Source organism: Microtus ochrogaster, chromosome X, assembly GCF_000317375.1.
Source record: "Microtus ochrogaster isolate Prairie Vole_2 chromosome X, MicOch1.0, whole genome shotgun sequence".
NCBI lineage: Eukaryota > Metazoa > Chordata > Mammalia > Rodentia > Cricetidae > Microtus > Microtus ochrogaster.
Genome location: NC_022026.1, coordinates 8,999,619 through 9,026,886, shown reverse-complemented (window position 1 = coordinate 9,026,886; position 27,268 = coordinate 8,999,619).

The following is a 27,268-nucleotide window of genomic DNA, read 5'->3' as shown; positions in this document are numbered from 1 at the left end:
CTATGGAAATGATCCTGCAGCAAAATGTTCAGTTTTGTCCCATTGCTTCTCTGAGGGTTAAATATGGATGCTGCTGCTAGCTTGGAATTAGGCTATTTTGTCTATGACGGACCCCTCCCAAAGTTTATCTTATTCTTCACTCTAGCAGTCAATAAGTATGACAATTGGAATGTTCGTGAAGATTCTGGAGATGAGACAGTGAAAGAAGGCACAGAAGAAGATGAGCAAGATAACGAGCAGACCACAGAAAGCTGAGAAAACCCAGCAGGACAGCAATAGCCCAGGTATCTGTGTATTGCCTTCTATGTCACTCAGTCTTCCCCCATTTTTTGTTTCTTAGAGATTTATTACTTACCAAATTCATGTAAATTAAGAAAAATCTTTAAATTAGAACAAAATCCAATTTAATACAGATTGTTTCCAGAATATTAATGTGTGTAGTCAAACAAATTACACTGTGTTCCAAAACATAAGTCGTAGGTTCTCATTGGTTCTTCTGAGATTGTTTTCCTTCTAGTCTTAGGCTACTAAAAATGGGAAACACTGTAGAATGAGTGTCTCTATCAGTGTGCTCTAAAAATGACAAATACTGTAGACTGAGCATCTAACACAAATACCCATTTAGAAAATAGCACAAGCAGCAGCTTAAATGGCTGGGACAGGCACTAGTTGGGTCACTGGTACTAGGTTCTGGGTGGCAGCCTCACGCGTTAGAGACAGTGGTTTTTAAGGGTACTGTCAAAGAGGGAAAATGTTGGAATTTTAAGTAGAGCCACACTTAATGGGTGATGAGCATGACTTTAGTCATAAGTATTTGTGTTTTCCGTTAGTCAGACCACAGAAAGAGGCATAGTATGACACCAACCATTTTCGCATACAAAACAATGGGGTTCATTTGGATATTTTCATGTGTGTCCTTGTATTTTTCTCATATACGCTCCCCAGTCACTTTCTCTTGCTGGTCATATTTATCCTCCAAACAGGTGTTTTTATAGGGGTTTGAGGGTCCTCTATACTGTTCATAGTGGTGGCACTAATTTATATCCTCAACGGTGATATTATATTGGAAGGCATCTTTGTCCTCTATGTCCTTCCCAGCATTTGCTCTTTTGAGGGTAGCTACTCTCAATGGGGTGTGGAGGAGGAGCTTAAGATAAAATCTCAATGTAGTTTTGATTTTCACTTTCCTGTTGACTGAGGATCTAAGTTTGTTTTGCATCCACTTATAGGCCGTTTGCATTTCTTCTCATAAGAAATTTTCTTCCCTTCCCATTCATTGGTCAGCTCATTGATTGCATGGTTTGTGGCATTCCATATGTATCACAGTGTTTGAGTCATTCACATATTTTAAATTTGGGTCACATGGTAGGTGTATAGCTAGCAAGGATTTTCTTCTATTTTGTGGGCTGTTTTCCATTCTGTTGTTTCATTTGCAGTTCAAAAACTTCATAATTTTATGCAATCCCAGTTTTTTCAGTTCTTGATATTAGTTCCTGAGCTATTGAATCTGTTTAGAAATGTCTTTGTATGTGCTTATATCTTGAAATATTTTCCTCTTACAGTTTAAAAGGTTCAGCCCATAGACTATGGATTTCGATATGTTTGGCATTGATTTTTCAGATAGGGTGTGAAACAAGAATCTGTCTTCGTTCATCTATTTGTGGATATCCAGTTTGCAGAATCCACCATTCTTTTCAGTCTCAGAGTAATGCTTTCTACCCTTCTTTTTTCTTTAAATTCTTTTTTTTTATTTAAAGGAAATACTTTTATTTATTTTACATCTCGAATGCAGCTTCTCCTCCTTCCTCTCCTTCCAGTACTTTCCCCCACCTCCTGTCTGTCTCCCTAAACCCATTCTTCCTCCATTTCTATTCAGAAAAAAGAAGGCCTTCCATGGATATCAACAAAACATGTCATATCAAGATATAGTAAAACTAAGCACATCCCCTTTTATTAAGGCTGGCCAAGGCAACCCAGTATGAGGAATAGGGTCCCAAAAGCTGGCAAAAGAGTCAGAGACAGCCCATGCTCCCACATGAAGAACAAGTTACATAATATACATGCAGAGTGCCTAGGTCAGTCGCACACAGGCTCCTTGGTTGCTGATTCAGACTCTGTGAGTCCCACTGACCCCAGGTTAGTTGATTTTGTGGGATTTCTTGTGGTGTTTTGTTTGGCTTGTACAATCCTTCCCCCCACCTTCTGCAGGGTTCCCAGACCTCCACCTAATGTTTGGCTCTGAGTCTGTATCTGTTTCTATCAGTTGCTGTATGAAGTCTCTTTGATGACAATTAGGTTAACACAAATCTGGTCACAGGAGATGGCCATATATCTACTATTTCTAGGAGTCTTAGCTGGAATCAACCTTATAGATTCCTGGGAGAGTCCCTTGTGCCAGGTTTTTATCTGACCCGGAAATGCCACCCCCTTTTTTATTAATTTCTCTCTCTCTCTCTCTCTCTCTCTCTCTCTCTCTCTCTCTCTCTCTCTCTCTCTCTCTCTCTCTCTCTCTCTCCATTCTCCACAACCTGACCACTCCTGTTCCCATGCCCACCTGTCCTCAGGCCACTCAAGAAATCTCTTCTATTTTCCCATCCCAGGGAGATCCAGGAGTCTCCTTTTGAGTCTCCCTGGTCACCTAGTTTCTCTGGGTCTGTGGATTGCAGCATAGTTATCCTTTATTTTGCAACTAATATCCACTTATGAGTGAGTATATACCATGTTTGTCTTTCTAAGTCTGGGTTACTTTGTTCAGGATGATTTTTTTTTCTAATTCCATCCATTTGCCTGCAAATTTCCTGGTGTCCTTGTTTTTAACAGATGAATAGTATTCCATTGTGTAAATGTACATTTTCTTTATCCATTCCTCTGTTGAGGGGCACCTCGGTTGTTCTCAGGTTCTGGCTATTACAAACAAAGTTGCTATGAACATAGTTGAGCAAGTGTCCTTGTGGTATGATTGAGCATTCTTTGAGTATATACCCAATAGTGAGACAGCTCAGTTTTGTGCTAGATTGATTCCCAGGTTTCTGAGAAACCACCACACTGACTTCTAAATTGGCTTTACAAGTTTACACTCCCACCAGCAAGGAAGGAGTGTTGCCCTTGTGCCACAACCTATCCAGCATGAGCTGTCACTTGTGTTTTTATCTTAGACATTCTGACAAGTGTAACATGGAATCTCAGAGTTGTTTTGATTTGCATTTACCTGACAGCTAAGGATGATGAACATCTCCTTAAGTGTTTCTTGGCCATTTGAGATTCTTGTGTTGAGAATTCTCTGTTTAGACATGTAGCTCATTTTTAATTGAATTATTTGGTTTGTTGTTGTCTAGTTTCTTGAGTTCTTTATATATTTTAGAAATTATCCCTGTGCCAGATGTGGGGTTGGTGAAGATCTTTTCTGATTCTGTAGGCTGCCATTTTGTCTTATTGACAGTGTCCTTTGCCTTACAGGAACTTCTCAGTTTTTTTTTAAAATTATTTATTTATTGATTTTATTGAGCTATACGTTTTTCTCTGCTCCCCTCCCTGCCTCTCTCCTCCCCCTTTAGCCCTCTCCCATGGTCCCCATGCTCCCAATTTACTCAGGAGATCTTGTCTTTTACTATTTCCCATGTAGATTAGGTCCATGTATGTCTCTCTTAGGGTCCTCATTGTTGTCTAGGTTCTCTGGGATTGTGAATTGTAGACTGGCTTTCTTTGTTTTATGTTTTAAAACCACTTATGAGTGAGTATATATGATAATTGTCTTTCTGGGTCTGGGTTACCTCAAATGTTTTCTAGCTCCATTCATTTGCCTGCAAATTTCAAGATGTCATCATTTTTCTCTGCTGTGTAGTATTCCATTATGAAAATATACCACATTTTCTTTATCCATTCTTCAGCCAAGGGGCATTTAGGTTGTTTCCAGGTTCTGGTAATGACAAACAATGCTGCTATAAATACAGTTGAGCACATGTCCTTGTGGTAAGATTGAACATCCTTTGGATATATACCCAAAAGTAGCATTGCTGGATCTTGAGGAATGTTGTTTCCTAATTTTCTGAGAAATCATCATATAGATATTCAAAAGGGCTGTACCAGCTTGCACTCCCATGAGTAATGCAGGGGTGTTCCCTTTACCCCACAACCTTTCCATCATAAGTTGTCATCAGTGTTTTTGATCTTGGCCATTTTTACAGGTGTAAGATGGAATCTCAGAGTTGTTTTGATTTGTGTTTCTCTGACGACTAAGAACCTTGAGCATTTCCTTAAGAGTCTTTCAGCCATTTTAGATTCCTCGGTTGAAAGTTCTCTGTTTATGCCTGTACTCCATTTTTTATTGGATTATTTGTTCTTTTGATGACAAATTTCTTGAGTTTTTTTTTATATTTTGAAGATCATCCATCTGTTTGATGTGGGGTTAGTGAAGATCCTTTCCCATTCTGTAGGCTGCTGTTTTGTCTTGTTGACCATGTCCTTTACTTTAAAGAAGCTTTTCAGTTTCAGGAGGTCCCATTTATTAATTGTTTTTCTCAATGTCTGTGCTACTGGTGATATATTTAGGAAGTGGTCTCCTGTGCCAATGTGTTCAAGTGTACTTCCCACTTTCTCTGCTATGAGGTTTAGTGTGACTGGCTTTATGTTGAGGTCTTTGATCCATTTGTACTTGAGTTTTTCTGTGGTGATAGATATGGATCTATTTTCATTCTTTTACATGTTGATATCCAGTTATGTCAGCATCATTTGTTAAATATGCTTTCTTTTTTCCATTTGATATTTTTTGCTTCTTTGTCAAAAATAAGGTATATGAATTAATATCCAGGTCTTCTATTTGGTTTCATTGGTCCTCCTGTCTATTTTTATGCCAATACAAGGCTATTTTCAGTGCTGTTGCTCTATAGTAGAGTTTGAAGTCAGGGATTGTGATACCTCCAGAAGTTCTTTTATTGTACAGGATTGTTTGGCTATCTTGGGTTTTTTGATTTTCTGTATGAAGTTGAGTACCATTATTTCAAGGTCTGTGAAGAATTTTGCTGGGATTTTGCTAGGCATTGCATTGAATCTATAGATTGCTTTTGGTACGATTGCCATTTTTACTGTGTTAATTCTACCTACCCAAGAGCATGGGAGATCTTTCTTTCCATTTTCTGGTGCCTTCTTCATTTTCTTTCTTCAAAGATTTAAAGTTCTTGTCATACAAGTCTTCCAATTGTTTGGTTAGAGTTACTCTGAGATATTTTATGCTATTTGTTGATATTGCAAAGGGTGATGTTTTTCTGATTTCTTTCTTGGCCCATTTATCATCTGTGTAAAGGAGGGCTACTGATTTTTTTTAAGTTAATCTTGTATCTTGCTATATTACTGAAAGTGTTTATGAGTTGTAGAAGTTTCTTGGTAGCATTTTTGGGGTCACTTATGTAAACTATCATATCATCAGCAAATAGTGAGAGTTTGACTTCTCTTCTAGTTTGTATCCCCTTGATCTCCTTTTGTTGTCTTATTGCTCTAGCTAGGACCTCAAGAACTATATTGAATAGATATGGAGAGAGTGGACAACCTTGTCTTGTTGCTTACTTCAGCTGAATCACTGGGAGTTTCTCTCTATTTAGATTGGTGTTGGCTGTTGGCTTGCTGCATATTGCCTTCATTATATTTATGTTCCTTGTATCCCTGCTCTCTCCAAGACCTTTATCATGAAGGGAGGTTGTATTTTGTCGAAAGGTTTTTCAGCATCTAATGAGATGATCATGTGGTTTTTATTTTTCAGTTTGTTTATATGGTGGATTACATCGACAGATTTTGTATGTTAAACTATCCCTGCATCTCTGGGATGAAACCAACTTGATCATGGTGGATGATGGTTCTGATGTGTTCTTGGATTCAATTTGCCAGTATTTTATTTAGTATTTTTGCATCAACGTTCATGAGTAAGATTGTTCTGTACTTCTCTTTCTTAGTAATATCTTTATGTGGTTTGGGTATCATAGAAAGAGTTTAGCAGTGTTCCTTTTGTTTCTATTGTGTGGAACAATTTGAAGAGTATTGGTATTAGTTCTTCTTTGAAAGTCTTGTAGAATTCTGCACTGAATCTGTCTAGTCACAGGCTTGTTTTAGTTGAGAGACTTTTGATGACTGTTTCTATTTCTTTAGCAGTTATAGGTCTATTTAATTTGCTTATCTGGTCTTGATTGATTTTTGGTTAAGTGATATTTATTAAGAAAGTTGTCCATTTCCTTCAAGTTTTCCAATTTTGTGGAGTAGACGTTTTGGAAATATGACCTGATGATTTTCTGGATTTCTTCCATGTCTGTTGTTATGTTCCCCTTTTAAATTTCTGATTTTGTTAATTTGGATATTCTCTTTCTGCCTTTTGGTTAGTTTGGATAAAGGTTTGTATATTTTGTTGATTTTCTCAAAGAACCAGCTCTTTGTCTCATTGACTTTTTATATTGTCTTTTTTGTTTCTATTTTTGTTGGTTTCATCTCTCAATTTGATTATTTACTGCTGTCTAGTTCTCTTGGGTGAGTTTGTTTCTTTTTGTTCTTAAGTTTTCAAATATTCTGTTAATTCACTAGTGTGGGATTTTCCCAGATTCTTTAGTGCTATGAACTTTCCTCTTAACACTGTTTTCATTGTGTCCCATAAATTTGTGTATGTTGTATGATCATTTTTGTTGAATTTTAGGAAGTCTTTAATTTCTCCTTTTTTTCTTCCTTGACTCGTTGATGATTCAGGTGAGCATTGTTTACTTTCCATGTGTTTGTGGGCTTTCTGGAATTAGTGTTGCTGTTGAATTCTAGTTTTAAGCCATGATGATTTGATAAGATACACGTTGGTATTTCAATTTTTTGTATCTGTTAAGGTTTGTTTTGTTACTGAGTATATGGTCAATTTTTGAGAAGGTTCCATGACATGCTGAGAAGAAGGTATATATTCTTTTATGTTTTGATGGAATATTCTATAGATGTCTGTTAAGTCCATTTGAGTCATAACATCTGTTAGTTCCCTTATTTCTCTGTTAATTTTTTTTTGTCTGGCTGACCTGTCCAGTGGTGAGTGGAGTGTTGAAGTCTCCCACTATTAGTATGTGTGGTTTAATGTATGATTTAAGCTTTAGAAGTGTTTCTTTTACATATTGGGTTACCTTTGTATTTGGGGCATAGATGTTCAGTATTGAGATTTCCTCTTGATGGATTTTTCCTGTGACTAATATGAAATGTCCTTCTTTGTCTCTATTGATTGATTTTAGTTTGAAGTCTATTTTGTTAGATATTAGGATAGCTACACCAGCTTGTTTCTTAGGTTCGTTTGATTGGAAAACCTTTTCCCACCCCTTTACTCGGAGGTAGTGTGTGTCTTTGAGGTTGAGGTGTGTGTCTTATAAACAACAGAATGCTGGATCCTTTTTCATATCCATTCTCTTAAACTGTGCCTTTTTATAAGTGAGTTGAGTCCATTGGTATTAAGCGATAATAATGACCAGTGGTTGTTAACTCTGGTTTGGTGCAGGACAATTCTATATTCTGTCAATTATGTTTTAAATAAATGCTGATTGGCCAGTAGCCAAGCAGAGAATATAGGCAAGACAACCAGACAGGAATTAGAGGTGGGTCAATGAGAACAAAAGAATTCTGGGAAAGAAGAAGCCCATTCCTCCTGAATCCTGTCAATATACGGAAGAAGCAAGATGTGACCTACCCCGCTGATAAAGGTACCGAGCCATGTGGCTAACATATACTAGAATAATGGGTTAATATAAGTTATAAGAGTTAATAAGAAGCCTGAACTGATGGGCCAATCAGTTTATAACTGATTTTCTTTGGGACCTTACTGGCTGTGGGAACTGGGCAGGACAGAAACCCCAGCAAGCAGGCCCTCATGTAACACAGGTTATTTTTTGGTGGTAGTGATTGTGCATTTCCCTTCTTTGAGTTGTGTTGGTGGAGGATTATCAGATGTCTGTGCTATTGTGGGTGTTGTTGGCTTCCTTGTGTTGAGCTTTTCCTTCTAGTACTTTCTATAAGGCTGGGTTTGTGGATACGTATTGTTTAATTCTGTTTTTGTCATGGAATATCTTGTTTTTTTCCATCGATGGTAAAAGAAAGCTTTGCTGGGTATAGTAGTCTAGGCTTGCATCAATGGTTTCTTAGTGTCCAAGACCTTCTGGCTTTCATGGTTTCCATTGAGAAGTCAGGTGTAACTGATAGGTTTCCCTTTATATGTTACTTGACCATTTTCCTTTGCAACTCTTAATATTCTTTTTTTATTCTGTATGTATTGTACTATGATTATTACATGGCAAGGGTATGTTTGTTTTTGAACCAGTCTATTTGGTGTTCTGTAAGCTTCTTGTACCTTCATAGAAATATCTTTCTTCAGGTTGGGAAAGTTTTCTTCTATAATTTTGTTGAATTTATTTTCTGGGCCTTTGAGCTGGAGTTCTCATTCTTCTACCCCTATTATTCTTAGGTTTGGTCTTTTCATGGTGCCCCAGATTTCCTGGATGTTTTGTGTTAAGAATTTGTTGGATTTGTTGTTTTCTTTAATAATGAGTTTATTTCCTCTATAGTATCTTCAGCTTCTGAGATTCCTTCTTCTATTTCTTGTATTCTGTTGGTTATACTTGTCTCTGTAGTTCCTTTTCTTTTACAGAGAGTTTCCATATCTAGCCATCCCTTGGTTTGTGTTTTCTTCATTACTACCATTTCATTTTTCAAGTCTTGAGCTGTTTCCATTACCTGTTTGATTGCTTTTTCTTGGTTTTCTTGGCTATCTTTGAGAGATTTATTCATTTCTTCTACCTTTTTGTTTATCATCTCCATTTCTTTAAAGGAGTTTTTCATCCTGTTTAAGGGCCTCTATTATTTTCATAATGTTATGTTTGAAGTCAATTTCTTCTACTTTTTCTGGAATAGGGTTTTCAAGTCTTCTTGTCATGTGATTACTGGATTCTGGTGTTGTTATGTTGCTTTTCATGTTGTTGGAGGAATTCTTCCATTGTTGCCTGCCCATCTGTTCCTTCAAATGCAGCCAGGAGAGTCTTGGCACCTTGGTCCAATCTTTGCTGTGACTGACTGTGTACTTGGGGACTTTTCTTGGTTTGGCCTCTCTTAGGGCCCCTCGGCACTGGAGCTGGTCCTGCTGGTGGATCTAAGGATCCCCTCTGGGTAGATCTCTTCAGCACAGGAGCAGGAACTGTTCCTGGGCCAAGGACCTCACAGACAGTTGGGAAGACTTGGGGGAGGCAGGGTCATGTGGAACAAAGAAGCCCCTGCAGCAGGAGCTGGAGGGGCCCTGTGTTCCATTCCCAGACAGTCTGCACTGGGCAGGCACATACTCACTCCTATGGATGGATCTCCTCAGCACAGGATCAGGGACTCCTGGTGGGCCAAGAACCCAGCAGAGGAAAGTGTGAACTTGGGGGAGGGGCAGGGTCATGTGGAACAAAGAAGTCCCTGCAGTAGGAGCTGGAGGTGCCCTGCACTTCCTTCCAGGGAACTTCCCTCTCCAAGTTCTTCAAGAAGGTACTTAGTGCTATGAACTTTCCTCTTAGCATTACTTTCATTGTGTCTCATATGTTTGAGTACGTTGGCCATTCATTTTCATTGAATTATAAGAAGTCTTTAACTTCTTTATTTCTTTTTTGACCGAGTGCTAACTCAGTAGATATTTTTTAAGTTTCCATGAGTTTGTAGGCTTTATGTTCTTTCTGTTGTTGTTGAAATCCATCTTTAATCTGTGATAGTCTGATAAGATACATGGGGATTATTTCAATTTTTTGTATCTTCTGAGATTTATTTTGTGACTGAGTCAATTCTGGAGAAGGTTCAATGTGTTGCAGCACTTATATTTGAAGAGGCTGTCTTTTCTACAATTAATATTTTTGATATACTTATTGAAATCACATGGCTGTAGTTATTTTTTTCTTCATGCCTTATTTGTGCCAGTACCATGCTGTCTTTATTACCATGTCTTTGTAATATAATTTGAGTTCTTATGTTATGATACTTTCAGTAAAAGTCTTTCTGCTTAGGATTATTGTAGCTCTTTTACTCTTTTATAGCTCTTTTGTACTTCCATGTTAATGTGTGGATTTTAAGATTTTTTAATTTAATTTTATGGAGAGCATCATTGGAGTTGTGGGTATTACATTGAATCTACAGATCATTTACATAACACAGTCTCAATTATGCTGAAATATGAGAATGGAACATCTTTCCATATTATAGTGTTTGCTTAAGTTTATTTTTTCTTTTCTATTGTTTTTATTTAGCTATACTTTTTTTCTTTGCTTACGTTTATTTCTTTTAATTGTAGCGGTCATTTGCCTTCTTTCTTAGGTTTATCTCTTTTTTTTTACTTTGTTTGAGGCTTTTATGAATGGAATTGTTTTCTTAATTTTCAGCATTGTTTTTACTATCATGTAAAAACTGATTTCACCATTTTGACTTTGTATCCTGATACTTTTCTGAATGTATATATCAGAAGTAACAGAATTCTGGCATAGTCTTTTGGGTCTTTTATTTATGTAATCATATCCTTTAAAAATACAGATAATTTAACTCCTTTCTTCACTATTTATAACTGTATGACTATAATTAAATTGGCAAATAAGCCCTATTGTATATTTTTGTTTTAAGCATAAAGAACCAGCATTTATTATTTATTTTCCCCTATTTTCCTAGCTATGTATTTCATGACAATCTGGTTTTCACATTGCAGATATGGAAACCAAGAGTCTAGGAGTTTCCTTTTTAAATGCCAGAATGATTTCTAAAGTAAAAAAAAAAAAAACACCACAGTATGGACACACACACACACATATACACACAGGCATGTATAGAGATCTTTCTGGTGTTTGTCAAGAAGGACACAAGTTGCTGTGATCACATGATCAAAATCTATAAAGACCATGATATTTAATTACATGCGTTACAGGTTACAAGAGGAAAATTGTTCCTTATTGGTTCAGATTTACCACAAAATTGCACAGCATACATGTTCACGTGTACAACTTATTACTGTTTTACATTTAGAAAACCACTGATCCTGATTGACATATAATTGCCCTTTTTTCTCATTTGATTCTTCTGTTAGGAGGAATGAAAAGAAGAAGGAGAATGAAGAAAGAATTTGTGGTTCCCAGTTTTTTAAATTTTTCTTTTCTTGGAAGGCCATGGAAATTTTAATATTGGCATCATTCCCAAAGTTCATCACATCCAAAGTGGTATCCAAAGGCAACTGCCTTTTCTCTTATTTGTTGGAAATATACTTGACCATGTTTGGCAATGTTAAAAATACTTTTAGTTAGTAAAGAGATGTTATTTAAATAATCATGATACAAATCTTCCTTTTACCCATTTACCAAACTTTTTTTCAATGAAATGTAAACCTGTTTTAAATCACTTTGTTATTATTCAAAATACATAAAAATGCCACATTTAAAAGATTTCTGATGGGAGAGAAGGAGAAGACCTTGCTAACTGTGCTCTACACTGCAATAGTCACTATCTGTAGGTCCTACACATTTGAAATATGCTTGGTTTCATTTCAAATGCGCTGTAGTTGTAAAAAGTACTGGAGCTTAACTTACTGTAGACAGGCTAAAATCATAATAAATGTAGTAAATGAAATACAGCATTAAAATATTGCCAGTTTCCTTTCATTTCTTTTTTGTTTTGTTTTTTAATATGTATATGTTTTTAATTAAATGTTTTTTGATTTTTTATTGCTTTATAAATAATACCATTCAAAATTTCCACCTCCTCCCCTCCTCCCATTTCCCCCCCACTCCCCCACTCACCCTCCCACCTCCCCCTCCAGTCCTAAGAGAGGGCAGGGTACCCTGCACTGTGGGAAGTCCAAGGCCCTACCCCCTCCATCCAGGTCTAGGAAGGTATGTATCCAAACAGAGTAGAATCCCAAAAAGCCAATACATGCAGTAGAATCAAAACCCAGTGCCATCATCATTGGCTTCTCAGTCAGCCCTCATTGTCAGCCACATTCAGAGAGTCCGGTTTGATCACATGCTCGTTCAGTCCCAGTCCAGCTGGCCTTGGTGAGCTCCCATTAGATCAGCCCCACTGTCTCAGTGGGTGGATACACCCCTTGCGGTCCTGACTTCCTTGCTCATCTTCTCCCTCCTTCTGCTCTTCATCTGGACCTTAGGAGCTCAGTCCAGTGCTTCAATGTGGGTCTCTGTCTCTATTTCCATCCATTGTCGGGCAAAGGTTTTATGGCGATATGCAAGATATTCATCAGTGTGGCTATGAGACAAGGCCAGTTCAGGCAACCTCTCCTCTACTGCCCAATGACCTAGCTGGGGACATCCCCTTGGACAGCTGGGAGCCCCTCTAGAGCCAAGTCTCTTGCCAACCCTAAAATGGCTCCCTTAATTAAGATATCTTCTTTCCTGTTCCCATATCCACCCTTCCTCTATCTCAACCATCCCACTCCCCCAAACTCTCCCCAATCCTCCAGTTCTCCCTTCTCTCTCACCCCTTTCCCCTTCTCCCCACCCCACCCCCATGCTCCCAACTTTTGCCTGGCAATCTTGTCTGCTTCCAATTTCCAGGAGTATCTATATATGTTTTTCTTTGGGTTCATCTTATTATTTAGCTTCTTTAGGATCATGAACTATAGGCTCAATGTCCTTTGCTTATGGTTAGAATATACGAATGAGTGAGTACATACCATATTCATCTTTTGGGGTCTGGGTTATCTCACTCAGGATAGATAATTGTCTCTGTAGTTCCTGTTCGTTTACCCAGATTTTCCATATCAAGCCATCCCTAGGTTTGTGTTTTCTTTATTGCCTCCATTTCGGTCTTCAAGTCTTGAACTGTTTCCATTGCCTGTTTGATTGCTTTTTCTCGGTTTTCTTGGGTATCTTTGAGGGATTTATTAATTTCTTCTAACTTTTTGTTTGTCTTCTCTTCCATTTTTTTCTTTTTTAATTTTTTCTTTTTTCATTCAATTATTTACACTTCCTTCCCTCCTCCCAATTCCCTCCCGCTCCCCCACACCCGCTCCTCCCTCTCCTGCCCTGCTAGAGAGAGCACCAGGAATCCTGCCCTGTGGGAAGTCTAAGGCCCTCCCCACTATTGATAAAGGCACTGGGATTTATTTTTATGGCATGTTCTGGCTTTTGGGGACCCTAGCCTGTATGGATGCTCAGTTCCATTTCTTTAAAGGAGTTTTTCACATCTTGTTTAAGGGCCTCTATTATTTTCATAATTTTACATTTAAAGTTGATATCTTCTACTTCTTCTGGAATAGGGTGTTCACGTCTGTACTCCATTCCTGGGACTATCCAGCCAGATTCATTTGTCACAGGAGAATATAAAGCATAAAATAAAACATATTGTATTGGCTGAATATGCAAGGATCTTAAATTGAACTATTGTTCTGAACCTGGTTATATTTCTGTTAACCAAACTAAATAGTTAATCTGTTTGCCTTTCCTGTCCTTACTGTGTATCATGACTTGTTTCTTGAGCATAGGAGCTCCATTCTGAAAGTAACTGATTTTGCAATAATTTTGGCTTTAAGATTTACCTTATCTGAAGTTGGTCTAGAGTCTCTACAGAAAATTCTTTCATTTCTACTCACTCAGCTAGCCCCTTCCACCACTTGTCTCCTTTGGAGTCCCACACACTAATACAGAATATGGAACCTCAATCCCAGGGCTGACACAACAGCTCTCAGTTTGGCTAGGCGTACTTGTAGAAGACCATTTCTGTGCAATGTGGCCTTTTCAAAGTATTTTGAAGTATGAAGAGAGAAAGTGGCAAAGTGCTTGCCATGGTAGCATGAGAACCTGAGTTCAAGCTACAGAATCTACACCAAGAGCTGGATGTCATGACATGCAGTTTTAGTGTCACCTCTGGGGAGGCGAAGACAAGTGGATCCTTGAGACTCATTGATCAGCCAGCCTAACCTACTTGGCCAGCCTCAGGTACTGAGAAATCCTGTCTCAAAATAAACAACAACACAACAGCAAAACAAAACACAAATGAGAGCCGACAAGTTGTATGGTGTTTGAAGAATGATACCCATAGTTGTCTGATGGGTTTTCATATGAAGATACACAAGGTTGGGGGAGGAGAGAGAGAGAGAACCTTTTACTACTCTGATAACCTTCATTTATAAGTTGTCAATGTCCTCTTTTACTTTCTCCTCCCGTGTCACAGCCTTAGATGGACTATAGGACAGTTTTGTTATATTTCTTTATCATATCCTAAACCTTAAAGAATTTGCAGTAAAGCTGAAACGCTATCAGAATACATCTTTGAACATTAGAAATTTAATTTAACCTCTTCATCCAGGAGGAGAGTCTTGTTGATTACTCAATAAATTATTAATGGAAAGTTACCCCCAAAGAATCATCAAACAAAGAAAAAAAAAATGGAGACGTGTGACAGCTTATGTACAAGCAATACCAGAGAACAGACACTCACTTAAATGACATGGTCACTGTGTGATTAAAGTGGAATAAAACCAAGTCAATTGAAAATATAGTGTTATGAAAAGGCAAATCTAGAAAAAATAGACATTTTGTGTGCGAATGTGAATTGAAACATATGTTTACTTAAATCTTATTCTATTATCATGAAAATCAAGTGGCTGTTGGCTTAGTGAGCAGTTCCTTTCAGAATATAAAGGCACAATAAAATGTCTAGAGTTGCATTTCTGTTCAAGAATTAACAGAGGCCATTATCCTTTTGTCTCTCTAAGAAAATGGACTAGGTTTACTGGCCAGGCATATACAGCAGTTCTCCCTTACCTAATGCTGGCCTTTAAGGGTGGAATGAGGGGGAGGGCTCAGGTAAGAAGACTTCACTAACTTCTAGCCAACCTTGCTGAAACTCCAGGGACAATTTTATTTTGGCAATCAGGCCATTTGAGGAACTGGCTGCAAAGGTGCCCATATCTTAACTGTTAGTTTGGGAGTTCTTGGTACAAGTGGTGTGTTGCGGGAGGTCCTTCCGCTCCTCCAGCCTATAGCCGCTGAGATACCAGCCCATTGGGGTGTGGTCTCTCTCCCTTTAAAAAAATGGCTACTTCCCTTCTCGTTCTCTTCGCTTCCTGCTGCGTTTAGGCGACTAGACTCCTTTCTGATTGTGCAGAGGGCTGTTGTCTGGGACGGTGATCTGTAAGTTTTTTACCCTTTAAATAAATACCACCCTATTAATCATAATTCCAAACTGGTGTGGCATTGTTTGTGACTTACGCCTTCAGTGGTGATATCAAAGAGAAAGATTACAGCAGGATAGGACATAATGTACTGGGAAACTGGCCCTCCCTTCATAATACTGGCTCTTCTCTTCCTACTATTCCCTTTTATCCATACGGCTTCCTTGAGGCTGCAGGTAGGTGTGCCAATGGGCAGATAGGGGTCCCTAGGCTGGTAACTTTGGGAGGATGTAGCTCTAGGAATGAGAGTAGGGGAGCCTGGTTTCCATCACTGAGACCTCTATGGGGCAAAACGTACATTTCTTAGCGGTGGTGTTAAAATTTGCTAGTGAACTCATTGTTCAAATAGTGCCTTTTAAATGATTATGTAGGACAACATTGCATCATATCTGTGTGGTTGTAAAATATCTAATACCTGCTCTGTGATAATAACAGTGACTTGCTTTATCAGAATTGTTTTTAATACTTACTGTAGTATGCTTTTTTTTTTCTAGAAGATAGTTGAGAAGTTAAATAAACAATAGTTCCAGTTATGGCAACAGTAATAGAACTTTGAAAATCTTTCTATTTTTACTTTTAAAAATATATGTATAGTTTGAAGGCTTTATGCACCTGTTTGTATGTGTAGAGTTCAGGGCTTCACATGCAGGGGGGATTCTTTTTTAGTTGTTCTCCACTTTCAATTCTGAGACAGTGCCTCAGTGATCTTTTAGTGCATTGCTTTAGATACAGTGGTTGGCCAGTGAGGTCTAGAGATATGCCCGCTTCTGCTCCTTCAGCACTGGGATTATAGGTACTTTAATGTGAATGCTGGCTATATATTTAAATAACTACAGAATCTCAAAAGATATTACTAGATTGATATCATACTACTATTACTAATCTTTTATAAAAAGATTTAATAAAATTTTGTATACTTATGAATATATTTACATATGTAATTTGATGTTTTCGAAAATCACCATGCTTCGGACATTGGAGAACAGTATCTCAGTTTTTGGATTGCATAGAAATTTAATAGTCATGTTGTTAAAGAAATTACAGACTTGAATTTTTTCATTTATATAGAGATAATGCTCTAAACTGAACATTTACAGTCTTATCAACAGTAGCTTGATTACAAAAATTATTCTATCAATAAGAAAAAAATAATAATATCTTCTTTACAACATGGAAAAATGAAACTGAACTACATACCAATTTATATAGTGGTTATTTTTGTATAGTGAAATTAAGGGTGATTTTTTGTTTCTTTTTTAAAAGATGTTTCATTTTATTTGTGTGTGTGTCTGTGTGTGTGTGTGTGTGTGTGTGTGAGAGAGAGAGAGAGAGAGAAAGAGAGGGTTCTCTAAAGGAACATAGATGATAGAATGAACATACACACACGTGAGATTTATTAAAAATGACTTTCAAACTGTGCTGTGAGTAGTCCAACAGTGACTGTCTCTTGACAGAAAAGTCAAGGATCCATCAGTTTTTCATTCATGAGCTGAATATCTCAGTAGTCCCAGCCTAGTGCTGGAATCCCAGGCAGTTCCCAGAGAGCTCCTGGTCTTCAGGGTGTGTTGGAATCCAAAGAAGTGGGTGCTAACACCAGTGAAGCAATGCCTCAGGAACGTGGTAGATGAATTTGCCAGTGAGAACGAAGGCATGCAGGCAAAAAACAAAGGCTTCATTCTTTCATATCCTTTCATGTAGGGTGCCACCAGCAAGTGTAGCTCAGATTTAGGGTAGATATTTTGACTTCATATGACCCAGATTTAGGAAGAGTGTTTTCACCTCAAATGATCAAATCAAGAGAATTCCTATTTCTACAGCCAAGGCTATTCCTTCAGCCTCCTAAGTGCTGGCATTTATTAGCATGCTCTACCAATTCTGACTTTAAGAGTAATTTTTGTTTTCTTATACCGGACCCTGTACCTTACTAATTCTGAATTTTCAGAAAGGTAACTAAGTCTGTTTGCCTTTATTTCTATGTTTCAAAGGACATTATTATGCAACAGTTCTCAATTCAATGGGTTTATGTTCCAGTCAACCTATATAATCTGCACATTATAAGCCAAATTTGTGTTTAAGAGACCAAGCACAACGGGCACCATAGGTTTGCTGTGCAGTGCAAGTCTGGAGTCTCTCTTCTTGTTTTACTGCTGTGATCACACGACTGACTGGTAGCTGTGAATCACTGCCATCATTCAGCAAGGAGAACATATGTTACTGCACCTCACTAGCCCAGAAGAAGGTCAAAACTCAAAGAATGATTTCCAGTGACTATGCATCACTTTTGAAAAAAGTTCAGAAACTCTAAATCAAACCACGCTAAGCAGGCAGCAGTCTTTAATGGTACAAGCTTCATAGGGTCGTTGTAAAGTCTTCCCTCCTCTGAGAAGCTTGTAGAGCTAGTTCATCAATTGTGTTGTCTCCTAACTCACTCAACCAAATCCATTAAGGTTACAGGCTAATGGTTGCACATTTGCCAAAGTATACCTGTAGTTTATCTGTAGTTTAAGTTTGGATTTATTGCTCATTGCTTTAAGAGAGAACACACACTATGTTTTTTTTTGTTTTAGAATAAACAGTTTCAGAAAGTAAGGGTAATTCTTATTGGTAGTTCAAAATAAATCTTGTCTATAGAGAAGGGATCATAACTAGGATGCAGTTATATCTGTTAAAGAAGTGGTTGAAGCCAAATGAGAATTAAGTTTAGGGTTTCATGATCTCACTTTAAATTTTCCTTAAATGGAATTAGAACATCTTTATTTGGTGTTCACTTCTCATGGATACAGAGTGTTATTGTTATTGTAGATATTGCATGAAGTTGTTTTGTCTACTTGGAGAACAAAATGGTCTAACTGTGAGTGTCTGTCTAGTACTACACGTCAAGAGCTGCTTTTCCTTGTTGCTCCACCCTCAAGGCACTCCTTTTTCCTGGTTGGTATATGAGTTTGCTGTAGCGAAAATAGCTGTACCTACTTGTCCATCTCTGGGAAGGTCTGGCCCAAGCTGCTACATGGAACCAGGATAAAAGGCTGGTCTCCAGTTTTGGACACTGAGTTTGTGATCACTTACTTCTCTGGTTGAATAAGTTTGGACTGTCAAGGGTCTGCTAATGTTGTGTGCACAAGAAACAAGGGTGTCTCCACTTCAGATTAAAGGTAAAAATATATCATTTGTAATTTTAGTCCTTCATTAAGTAGTATAACTTTGATCAAATCATGAAATTCCTTTATGCCTTAGTTTGTCAATTGAAAAAACGAACGGGGTTAGACTAGATAACTAAGCACTGCTTTCAGCCATGAAATTTGATCACAGTATGAATTTTCTTTTGCATCACATATCAATATACAGGGGAAGAATGATTAAACAAATGGTTTTACAGATGAGTTACTGTTTAAAATAAAACTCAGCTGAAACTGTACTGTCACACTGTGGACTAAGGAGTTAAATGTTGATGTTCAGAGGTTGCTCTGAAACAAAATATAACATAGAATTTTGCTGGATAGGTAAGAAAAAATTATTGCAAAGTTGGGATGCAGGTACAATTGCAGAGGATTAATATCTAAATTATATAAAGAGTACAGAAGGGTAAAACCAAGAATCAGCAGATGGGTACAGATATAAATAGTTTTCATAGGATGAAGTACAGATGGCCAAACAATATGAAAAATATTCAATATTGATAGGAACCACAGTAATGCAAGTAATAACTACATTGTGGCTTCCTCTCACTCCATTCAGAGTGCTGATCATTAACAAAACAAATGGCAGCAGATGTTGGGGAACACATGTGGAAAGTGGAATCCTTATTCACTGCTGATGGGAATGCGAGTTCATCCAGCCACAGTGGAAATCAGCATGGAGATTTCAAAACATGGAAAACAGATCTACCATATGACTTAACTATACCACTCCTGGATATATATTCAAGGGTCTGTATAACTCAATATTGTCACAGCGATCCTTGTTCACAGCAGCTATGCTATGGAGCTAACCTAGGTGTTCATCAGAAGAAGATGGGTACCAAAATCGGGTGCACATATACAATGGGATCTCGACTAAGTGGCAAAGAAAAATGAAGCTGTGTCATTTGGAAGAAAAATGGATGCAATTGAAGATAGTCATACTAAGTGAATTAAGTCAGACTCGGAAAGATAAATATTGTGTATTTTCAATCATTTGTGGAGCCTAGATTTTATATAAATACATAAGCTACATACATGTGACATGAAAGTGAAAATGAAACTATATAGAGTGAAGTGAACTAGCAGGAGCGGGTAGGTGAGAACAAAGGATGGGGGGAGAGTTATGGGGAAACATGTTCAAAGTACACAATGTACCTGTATGAAAATGTCCCGATGAAAGCCAGTACTGTGTGTGATGGCTGTACACTAGTAAAAAGCATGAAAGAGAAAGCATTGTTGGATTTTTGCAATATAAAAATTCAAAACGACACACTGAGGAACATTAAGTCGAATAAAAGTAGGATAGTATTTTCATCACATGGTTGTTATCATAACTACAATCTTATCTCCCTCCATCTGCTTATCTCACTGAATTGACTGAAGGCACAGTATAAACCCTGGCAGTGAGGCAATAGCTAATCCCATGTGGTGGGGGAAGCTCATTTTTTTTTCAGAAACAAATTACAATGTTCACTGAAAGACCAAGAAATTACTTGATAGCATCACTCCAACAATTCAAAGGTAAGGAAAATGTTATCGATACAAAGTATGCACAATAACATTTCATGATGTGCTGCTTACATCACTGTTCTATTTGATTCTAAAAGCAACCTTGAGGTAACAAGTTAATCGTTTCCCTAACTTCATGGATGATAAAACTGAGATCTATACATAAGTAATCTCCCCCTAACAATTACAATTCTACCTTGGATTTGCAGCTTTTGTGGGAGATTTTGGATTTGAGATTTTCTACATTGTGTTATAGCTTTAAACAGGTGAATTATCATATCACCATGTTTCAGTTTTGAAATGGAACCAGAGGGAGAACAAACATATTGAAATTTGTTTGTGTCAATGAAAGGAAAATATTCCCTGCTTACATTGATAAGATTTAATGGTATTATCTTTCCTAAGCATAATATATGAAATCTTTCACTTGATATGTTTTTGAAAGGCAAATTTTACTGTTACAGTTTTTATAGTATGATATAAAATAGAGTGGATTTCTTCATACATCTCAGACTCACATTTTGAGTATTAATTATGCCTTGAATCAACAAAAAGTCTTGATGTGTTGCTCTCCAAGCAACCTTTACCATTTAATGTCCAGTACAGTTACCTCTTCTGGGGACACTCTGCCTTCAATTTGTTTTAAGAATTCTTTTCTCACTCTTTGGAAGTGTGAACTGAATCGGGCAGAATTCATTAGCTCCCTTCTAAAGTATGCCATTTACTGCATCTTCAAAGTCCTGACAGCATCCATTTTTTTCTATATAGCTTTACCCATGTTAAATCATCTGAATTCTTATGGTCTTTGGGCAGGGAGGGGCAAGTTTTTACTGCTGCTGAAGTTTGAGCTATACAACACTTTTTAAAAAATTACTCTATATACATCTATCTATCTATCTATCGGGGCAAGTTTTTACTGCTGCTGAAGTTTGAGCTATACAACACTTTTTAAAAAATTACTCTATATACATCTATCTATCTATCTATCTATCTATCTATCTATCTATCTATCTATCTATCTATCTATCATCTATCTATCTATCATCTACTGTGTGTGTTTGTGTGGGTGTCCATGCATGGAGGTCAGAAGACAATTTGAGGGAGTCAGTTTTCTCCTTCCACTATGTGTATTGCAGGGATTGAATTTAGATCATCTGGCTTGGTTGCAAGAGCCTTAAGCTGTTGAGCCATCTCACCAATCTCACACAGCACTATTCTGCTATACTCATAGATTAGTACCTACCCCTGTTGTCACCAGAGAGGCTTCATCCAGCACCTGAAGGAAAGAAATGCGGACCTGAAGCCAAACATTAGGTGGGGTTCAGGGAATCCTGCAGATGTGGGGGAGAAAGGATTGTAGGAGTCAGAGGGCTCACAACTAATCTGGGCTCACAGGGACTCACAGAGTCTGACCAAAAACCAGGGGGCCTAGGTGTGACTGACCTAAGGCACTCTGTATATATGGGACAGTTGTGTAGCTTGCTCTACTTGAGGGACTTCTAACATTAGGATCAGGAACTGTCTCTAACTCTTTGGATGGCTTTTAGAATCCTATTCCTCATATTGAATTGCCTTGTCCAGCATTAATACATAGGGAGGTGTTTAGCCTTGCTGCAAGTTGATATGCCATGCTTTGTTGATATCCATGGGAGGTCTGCCCTATTCTGAATAGAAATGAAAGAGGAATAGATTGGAGGGTGAGGGGAGGTGGAGGAGGGAATGGAAGGGTATGAAGGAAGGGAAAATTCGGTCAGGATGTAAAATAAATAAATTTAAATAGAATTAGTCATTTTCAAAATTATGGGGTCATAACTCAGGTCATAAATTGTGCTTACCTAACAAACTGTATTCTTTTAAATACTGCTTGGCCCATTAGTTCTAGCCCTTACTGACTAATTCTCATATCCTGATCAACCCATCTCTAATAAACTGTGTAGCACCAGTCTTACTGGGAAAGATTCAGCATGTCTGACCTGGCGGTTTGCTTCATCGCACCTCTGTAGTGGGGAACGGCAGGGCTACATTCCCGGCGCCTGGCCGCCTGCACGGCTAGCTTTATACCTGAAATAATTACACGGAAACTGTATTCTTTTAAACACTGCCTGGCCTATTAGTTCCAGCCTCTTATTGGTTAGCTCTTGCATATTGATCTAACCCATTTCTAATAATCTGTGTAGCCCACGAGGTGGCTTACCAGGGAGGCTTACCAGGGAAGATCTTAACCTGCGTCTGTGTTGGGTGGGAGAATCATGGCGACTGCCTGACTTGGCTTCTTTCTCCCAGCATTCTGTTATGTCTACTCCGCCTATCTAAGCTGCTGTCCTATCAAAAGGGCCAAGGCAGTTTCTTTATTAACCAATGACCTTCCTCCATCAAGTTTTTTTTTCTTTATTTTCATTTTACATGCCAACACAGAATCACAATTCTCTCTCCTTCCTTGGTTCATGAGCTGTCTTTTTGGAGTCCATTTCCTATTGTGGGATGCCTTACTCAGCTTTGATGCAATGGGAAAGGGGCTTGGTCTTGCCTCAAACTGATGTGCCAGACTTTGTTGGCTTTCCACGAGAGGCCTTACCTTTCTTGGGGAGTGGATGGGGGTTGGGTGGGGAGAGATGGGGGGAGTGGGAAGAAGGGCTATGGATTGTAGACTTTGCTTTATATCTAATATCTAATTATGAGTGAGTACATAATGCATTTGTCTTTCTGGGTTTGGGTTACCTCACTCAGGATGATTTTTTCTAGTTCCATCCATTTGCCTGTAAATTTCATGATATTGTTTTTTTTTTAACCACTGAGTAATACTCCATTGTGTAAGTGTACCACATTCTCTTTATCCATTTTTCGATCGAGGGGCATCTAGGTTGTTTCCAGGTTTTGGCTATTACAAATAAAGCTGCTATGAACATAGTTGAGAAAATGTCCATGAAGTATGATTGAGCATCCTTTGGGCATATACCCAAGAGTAGTATTGCTGGATCTTGAGGTAGTTGATTCCCGATTTCTGAGAAACTACCATATTGATTTCCAAAGTGGCTGTACAAGTTTGCACTCTCACCAACAATGGAGGAGTGTTCCCCTTACTCCATATCTGTTGGGAGAACTGCTAGTATGTTTACCGACCACCCTGACTCAAAATAATCACCCAGAAACTATATTTGCAATACTGTTTGGCCAATAACTTGAGCATATATCTAGATAGCCTTACATATTAACCCATTTCCATTAATCTGTGCATCACCATGAGGTCATGGCCTACCAACAAAGTTCTGGCAGGCTTCAGCGGTGGTGTCTGTCTCTGTGGTGGCTACTTGGCTTCTTATTGACTTTGTCGACTTTCTCCCAGAATTCAGTTTAGTTTTCCTGTCTAGCTCTATTCTGTCTTATCACAGGTCAAAGAATCTTCTTTATTCATTAACCAATATAAGCAACACATAAACAGAAGGACTTCCCACACCACATATCCTCTCCAAAATAAGCTGTTACTTGTGTTTTTGATCTTATTCATTCTGAGGGATGTAAGAAGATATCTCAGAGGTGTTCTGATCTGCATTTTGGTGATGATTAAGGATGTTGAGCAATTCCTTAAATGTTTAGGTCTGTATTTCATTTTTAAATCAGATTATTTTGTATTTTGATGCCTAGTTTCTTAAATTCTTTATATATTTTGTAGATTAGCCCTTTGTCAAATATGGGGTTGGTGAAGATTTTTTTCCCATTCTGTAGGCTGTCATTTTTTAATATTTACTGTGTTCTTTGCCTTATAGAAGCTTCTCAGTTTTAGTCCCATTTATTGACTGTTGCTCTCAGTGTCTGTGCTACTGGTGTTATACTTAGGAAGTGGTCTCCTGTGCCCATGCATTGAAGGCTAACTTCCCACTTCCTCTTCTATCAGGCTTAATGTAACTGGATTTATTTATGTTGAGGTTCTTTATCCATTTTTACATATGAATATATTTGCAATCCTCTAATGGTGACATCCAGTTATGACAGCACCATTTCTTAAAGATGCTTTCCTTTTTCCATTGTACCATTTGGCCTCTTTGTCAAAAATCAGGTGTTCATAAAATTAATGTCAGGGTCTTTGATTCGATTCCATTGATCCGTGTGTCTGTTTATGCCAGTATCAAGCTGTTTTTATTACTATGGTTCTATAATAGAGTTTTAAGTCATGAATGGTGATGCTTCTGAAAGGTTCTTTATTGTACAGGACTGTTTTAACTGTTCTTTTTTTTTTCTATATGAAGCCGAGTATTGTTCTTTCAAGGTCTATGAAGAATTGTGTTGGTATTTTGATGGGAATTGTGTTAAATCTGTAGGTTGCTTTTGATAAGATTGCCATTTTTATTATGTTGATCCTATCTATCCAAGAGCACGGGACATGTTTCCATCTTCTGATATCTTCCTCAATTTCTTTCTTCAAAGACTTAAAGTGCTTGTCAAACAGGCCTTTCACTTCTTTCTTTAGTGTTACTCCAAGATATTTTATGTTATTTGTGGCTATTGTAAAGGGTGATGTTTCTCTGATTTCTTTTTTGGCCCATTTATCATTTGTATATAGGAGAGCTACTGATTTTTTTGAGTTACTCTTGTATCCTGCCACATTATTGAAGGTGTTTATCAGCTGTAGGTGTTTCATGGTAAAATTTTTGGGGTCACTTGTGCAATACAAAGTCTTAGAAACAGTTTGCTCCTCTGATAACACTCAGTCCTGAGTTTTCAATATTCTGACTTCTCTCCATGTCTCAGATAGACTGACATGGGATACAGAATAGGCTTTTTTACATTGTATTTATTTTCAATACAATAAATAAAAATCAGGAAAGCAACAAAAAAGCTGAAAATCTGTCAGAATGTGTCTATGCATTTGGCCCTGAAAATATACTTACAAATACCACTCTATAGACTGAAAAGATTGTATTTACATATTTAAGAATACATATGTATTTAAGAATACATGCCTATACATACATGCATATCACAACTAATGAACAAGTAGTACATACACTTGAAAGAGAGAAAAGAGGGGTATATGTGAATGTTTGGAAGGGGAATGGGAAGTTGGAAATGCTGTTATATTATAATATCAAAAATAAAATAAATTTGAAATGTAACATATCTTCATTTGAAAAAGTAACTTTTGGAGCTAGAGTGATGGTTCAGTAGTTAACAGAATGTGTTACTCTTGTACAGGGCCTAAGTTCAGGTTCTGATAACCCATGTCTGGGAGGCTCATACCAACCTGTCAATCCAACTCCAGGGAATCGCTCTGGCTTCTTTGTTTACTTGCACTCACATGCATATACCCATACGTAGACACACATGCCTAAACATTATTTAAAAATAGTGAAACACAGCTTTGTTAACTACAGAATAAGTTGTCAATGGAGAGTTGTCAGTATGAAGTGCATAATCTAACTTAAGAGGTGTACATGGTAAAGGACATTGATTCAAATGAGGTTTTCTCAATGGGAATGAAAAGAAAAGAAAATACAATCAATTATAAACTTAATATTATCAAAAAGACAAAAGCAATGGCACCAGGAAAATAAACTTCATACGGAAAATGGAAAATGTATCATATGGTTGGCTGAATGTCATCCTACTATTGGTAGCAAAACCAAGCAGTCATTGGTTATGTGAGAAGTTGCTAAGAATGCAAAAGCACAGTTAGATGTTCAGGACTACATGTTGTTCAAGCAAAGAAGCCCAAATGACAACAACAGCTATCCTTTTGTGTCTCTAGGAAAATGGACTAGGTACTGGACAGACATAGAAAGGAAATGCTTCCTTAATGTCTGATGGGCTTGAGGAATGGCATAAAGGGAGAGGGCATGAATAAGATTTAGTGAACTTCTAGTACATACACCTGTATGAGACTCTAAACTGGTCTAGGAAGAGAGCCCATTGAGGAACTAAAATGGCCCCATTTTAATCCCTACTCTGGGTGTTCTTAGGAACAGTGCCAGCAAAGTAAAAAGCATATCAGGATGATAAAGGAGGAGTCAGACTATGTCCACCACAGTGACTCACCCTGTCATACAGATTCTTGTCATCTAACTCTTTTTTTAGGTGTTCCCTCTTTCTTGTGGGTGGAGTTTGCAACTCACTAGGGAGGTGGAGTCTTTCCATCCTGGTAACCTTTGGTGAGTGCGACTCTGGAGATGAGAGAAGCTGATTTCTAATATCTACTCTTCCAGGGATAGAAAGTTCATTTCTCAGTAGCTGTTACATTGTACATTTCTGTGACAAAATATCTGATGGAAACAATTTAAGTCTAGGAGATGTTGCCTTTGTCTCTGTGTTACAGAGGTTTCAGTTCATGGTTGCTGATCTCTGTCTTCATGGGGCTGGTTATAAGGTAGAGCAGCAAGGCAGCATGAGTGTGTAACAGGAACAGTGCATATTCCAGTGGATAGGTAACAAAGGCAGGGATAGAGACAAGGGCTAGGAATAAAATACTCCCTGGAAAACAAGCCCCATGGCCTATTTCATTCATGTAGATCCTGAGCCCCATTTTTCCAAAATCAGACAAAATAGTGGACCAAGAATATAACATACATGCTTATGAGAAACAGTTCACATTTAATCTGTAAAATTCCATTCACCCCAAAGGTTGTGGCCCTCTCAGAGTGAAAAATGGACATAAATTATTATCTAAGAGTGCCCAAAGATTTAGCAGTTGCAATATTTTCCTAATGTCCAAGTCTAGATTTCACTGAGTCTCAAGGAAAACTCTTAGCTGTCAGTCCTTTGAAAAACAAGAACAGTTCATATAATGTACAGTGGAGGAAAATAAATATTTTTATTTTAAAAAAGATTAAAGGGTAGCCATATGGTGGTAATGCATGCCCCAGCACTAAGGAGGTAGAGACCAGCCTACTCTACAAAGTGAGTTCCAGGACAGTCAGGGCTATATAGAGAAACCCTGTCTTGACCAACCTTCCACCAAAAAAGGAATGGGAGACCAGCAAGGAATCTAAGAATCAAAGCAAGGTTGCAACACAGCAGGCGAAACAAGACATCTTTTGGCTCCACAGCAAGTACTGGGGACATGTGCTGGTATCATTTGAGGTCCAACAGATTGAGTGTACCCACTCCTATATTATCACAATCAACAACTTGTATGGTCTCTTGCATTCCTAACTGTAACTTTGCTTGAGAGATGATCCATGCTTTTGGTATTTTCAGCATTTTGGATTCTCATATTTACTTATGGCTCTCTCAGTGGTTTCTTTCAGGATGATGACACTGTCATACATGGTGTGGTCTTCTCTGTCTTCCTGTGCAATCCCAGTTTAAGTGGCCATGATCCCATGCATAACTCTCACTTTCTCTGTGTTTTCAAGCTAGCATCACATGGATAATGCCAAGATGGCAGTATTCAGGGTCCCTTAAACAT